The sequence below is a fragment of the Micromesistius poutassou genome (genome assembly GCF_964030765.1).
Source record: "Micromesistius poutassou genome assembly, chromosome: 4".
Lineage (NCBI taxonomy): Eukaryota > Metazoa > Chordata > Actinopteri > Gadiformes > Gadidae > Micromesistius > Micromesistius poutassou.
The window spans coordinates 1,136,269-1,141,325 of NC_140274.1; positions in this window are offsets into that span (position 1 = coordinate 1,136,269).

Genomic DNA, 5,057 nt, shown 5'->3' on the forward strand with positions numbered 1-5,057 from the left:
TGTACACAAGCATTTGAGAAACTGCCGTGTTCTTTGGAAAATCAGGATCAGAGTCAGGATCGCGTTTAACTCACTTTATTTGATTAAAGGTCTGGTATGATGTATATGAAGCAAAAGGAGGGGAATTGTACAAGCACGCTTGGAGATACACTTAGTAGGGCATTTGATAAAATGCGTTACCTGGAGCGTTCTCACCCCTTGGACTATGTGTTGTGACTTTATGAATGGGTGGGCGTGGCCTCCGTAATGCGCTCTAATTAGCTAAGCATGGTGCTGAGCTCCCGCCTTTTGGATATCCGTATGTGTGCTCGGTGCTGGTCCCTTGTGGCTATGTGTAGGTATTACAACTTGGTTTCCAGCTTGATCCTGACCTCTCGTGGCTATGTGTAGCCATTACACTTGTTTTCGTGGCCTTGGTCTCTGGGCTTCTCAGACACCTGGCCTGCTGATGTCACAAGAATTGATAGGTGTATGAATGGCTCTACATGAACGGATGCCTCCCTAGACGCCAAGGCCATATCTGGCCTGATCGAGCTAGAATCTGGGTTTGATCCTAACCTCTCGTGGCTATGTGTTGGTATTACGCTTGTTTTCGTGACCTGGGTCTCTGGGCTTCTCAGACACCTGGCCTGCTTATGTCATAAGAATTGATACGTGTATGAATGGCTCAACACATGAACGAGTTCTTCCCTAGTCGCCAAGGACATGTCTGGCCAGAATATGCTAGAATATGCTTCAATGCTAAAATACGCTACAAAACATACACTGCAAAAATAATCAGAATAATTTATGGTTTATTTTGGTCTCATTATAACTGCACATTGTGCACACAACTGGCATAGGCTATTTGATGCAGCGCCCTGCATCACTATCAATAAGTTTAATGTTTCAAATTACTTTGCTCGTCTTTTCCTCAGGACCTCCTCTCTCCATATACGATCTGCATTTAATCTCTCCCTGTCACACCATGTGAGGTTTCATGTACTTAGCATGACATTGACCAATGTGCTTTTATGCTAACATCATAAAACCATGCTAACTGCAACATGACAATAGAGTTTTAAAGGTAATATTGACTAAAAAGTAAATTAATTTTGTCATTTTTGTGTAAAATGCATCACACAAAGACAGTGCGAAAGGGAACTGAAGCAGGAGTGCCGGATATACTTAATTTATTGAAAAACTGAAGAGAGATAACCTTTCAGTGTCCTTCTGATGTGTTGTTCTTTCTCCTGAAATAAGGATGACCCCCCCCCCCCCCAAAGGTCTCTAAACAATTGTCAGTTTAAAAAAAGGAATATGGCGTCACACCATATGATATCCATTTTTGGGACAAAATGTTTTAGTTTAGTCTGCTTGACTAAAAGTTAAGGCAACTTTTAGTCAAGCAGACTCACAAGTAGACATCTTGGCTATCAATATATGATTGTAAACAGTATAAATAAACAGAAAATGCATTCATTTTCTTGTTTTTATTAAAAATCTAACTTTGGGAAATGCTGGTTTGGCTGAAAATTGTGAATAAATGGAAGATTAATCCCATGAATGCTTTGTATGTTCATATAAAACAGCACTTTCTGAACAATATCACCAAAGTTTTTGACATATTTTGCTATAATTTACTTATCTTTGACACATTGGACCAAAAAAAGGCCATGTCATGTCAACCACCCATAAACAAACATTTAATTTCAATGCATATAATGGCATTGACATTACAATGCCACAATATGGAAATTATAGAGGACTCAATACATAATTGAAAAAAATAATAAAATATCCATTTAATCTTTTTTTATAAAACAGACAAATTTAGTGATTTGTTATTTTAGAAACATCCACCCAGCAAGTTGTTGGAACATTTCACAAAGGGGAATGTCAATCTTTTAAATTGTCCCAACAGGGTCAATGAGGGAACACACTCATTTTGAGTTTGTGAAATCCTCCTAACATAGATGTAGCACTATCCATTCAGAAACAGTCCCAGATAAGCCGATACATTTCAGGTACTAAAATGTGCCTGGTTCAGCACATAACTCAATCTCACTGTGGGCACTATTTTAGCAAAATATTAGGTGCCAAGCACGAAGTGCGAGGCAACCTATTGTAATTGTCAATGTTTTTATTATTATTATTCCGCCGCGTTTGCATTGCACATCCTACACCGATCGCACGCTTTTTATGAAACTTACTAGACGCGTAGAGGTTGACCCAAGATTAGCACACAGCAAATATTACACCGATTGGCCCAAAGGTGGCGCTATACCAACTGCCCAAAAATGCAAACTTTGCACAAGCATAACTCGTAACCGGTTTGACCTACACTTATGAAACTTTGGTCACACATGCATATCCTCATTATGAACAAATAAGCCTCTTGAACTGAAAACTTCCGGGTTGCAAGATTTTCCGCCATTTTGAATTTAGTTAAAAACAGTAAATTGCCTAACGATCCCAGGTTTTTTGACTTTGACAAAAATCCTTTAGCCCATATCATCTATGGACCATTATCGTCAATCTGACATAAGGATTAGTCTGTACATTCAAGTTTAAAGCACCCATGAGCCATTGAGTTCTAAAACGGGTGATGTTGACCCCAATACAAAAGATAAATAGCCCAGTGGCTATTGGGGTCCAAAGTTCCAACTCCTCAAGTAAAATCAAGTTGATTGATAAAACAACATGGCCGCCAGAGGCTAAAAATCGTCAAAAAGAGTTAATTGCTCATATCAACATCAAGTTGGACTCATATGTAATATGCAAAAGTTGTTCGGAATCAAATTCTGAACAAGTTGAACCCAACATCGTGTTTGTCGTGTTTGTAGCGCCCCCTACAGGATCTTAAAAATGCAGCCCCTGCACCACGTTTCACCAATATGTATGAAACTTGGTAGGCTCGTACAACGTGCCAATACCTACAGAAAAGCCTCTTGGACCCATGCCCCAAAACCCACCGGAAGTCGGCTATTTTAATTTTTCATTTTCACTCTTGGCGGCCATTTTCACTTTTTCGCCTTGTATTTGAATGAACTCCTCCTAGGGAATTTATCAGATCTTCTTAAAAATTGGTCAGTACAGACAAGAAATGGTGCTGAACGAACCCTATAAAATTTGTGACTGTATATTGAAGGGCGTGTCCGTGGCGTGCCGTCAAAGTTGTCCATTTTGAATTCTGTGGTCTTGTATTTGCTTTTTTCGCCTTGTATTTGAACGAACTCCTAGGGAATTTATCGGATCTGCTTCACAATTGGTCAGTACAGTCAAAAAATGGTGCTGAACCAACGCCGTGCTATTTGTTACTGTACGTTGAAGGGCGTGTCCATGGTGTGACGTCAAAGTTGGCCGTTTTGAATTCCGTGGTCTCATTTTCACTTTTTTGCCTTGTATTTGAATGAACTCCTCCTAGGGAATTTATCGGATCTGCTTCAAAATGTGTCAGTACAGTCAGGAAATGGTGCTAAATGAACGCTATAAAAATTTGTGACTATACGTTATCTGGGATAACTTGACCCAATCATTATCAAACTTAATGGTTAGGTTAGGGTTAGGTTTATGGACTGCGTCATGGTCTGGTTAGGGTTAGATTTGATGGTTTATTGGTCGATAGGGTTAGGGTTAGGTTTGATGGTTTATCGGTCGGTAGGGTTAGGGTTAGGTTTGATGGTTTATCGGTCGATAGGGTTAGGGTTAGGTTTGATGGTTTATCGGTCGGTAGGGTTAGGGTTAGGTTTGATGGTTTATCGGTCAGTAGGGTTAGGGTTAGGTTTGATGGTTTATCGGTCGGTAGGGTTAGGTTTGATGGTTTATTGGTCGGTAGGGTTAGGGTTAGGTTTGATGGTTTATTGGTCGGTAGGGTTAGGGTTAGGTTTGATGGTTTTGTGACTGTACGTTGAAGGGCGGCTCAGCTGGTCAAATGAAGCCGTTACAGAGCTTGATGAAGGACAAATGTAAAATGCAACACAGTTTTTGCCTTTTAAGAGACATAAAAACACCAATAATACCACAAAGCAAACACCAAGTAGTAATATATTGACAAATATACTTTGAATTAAAACTGCGCGCAGTGATGAACGGGCCCTCGCACCGGCCACGTCACGTGCCGTCGTAACATGTGTGCCTGTCGTAACATGTGCGCTGACCCATGTAGAAGCAGATTAGATAAATTACCTAGGAGGAGTTTGTTCAAATACAAGGCGAAAAAGACCCAAAATGGGCAACTTTGACGGCACGCTACGGACACGCCCTTCTATGTACAGTCACAAATAACACAGTGTTGGTTCAGCAAAATTTTTTGACTGTACTGAAAAATTTTGAAGCAGATCCGATAAATTCCCTAGGAGGAGTTTGTTGAAATACAAGGCGAAAAAGTGAAATTTTCCGCCAAGAGTGAAAATGAAAAAATGAAATAGCCGACTTCCGGTGGGTTTTGGGGAATGGGTCCAAGAGGCTGTTCTGTAGTTATTGGCACGTTGTACGTGCATACCGTGTTTCATACATATTGGTGAAACGTGGCACAGGGGCTGCTTTTTAAAGATCCTGTAGGGGGCGCTACAAACATGAGAACCACGATTTTTGGTATGTGAGCTACAGGCACCAGTCTACACGTGTCCTGTGAATTTCATATTCATAACTATTACGGTCTCCGCAGAGTGATTTACCCCCCTCTGGCGGCCATGTTGTTTTGCCAATCGACTTCATTTTACTTGAGCAGTTGGAACTTTGGTCTCCAACGGCCACAAAGTCGGTCCCGCTCAAACATTGCGTCTATGAATTGTAGCGATTTTAGTGACAGGCCACGCCCATTTTGATGCCACGACCCATTTGAAAAAATGTTGACTTTATCTTGTTCAGAATTTGATTCTGAACAACTTTTGTATCTGGCTCAACATCATAGGAGTCCAACTTGATGTTTATATGAGCAATTAACGATTTTCGCGTTTTTAACCACACCCCTTTTGGGTCATGGGTGCTTTAAACTTTATTGTACAGACTAATCCTTATGTCAGATTGAAGATAATGGGCCATAGATGATATGTGCCAAAGGATTTTTGTCAAAG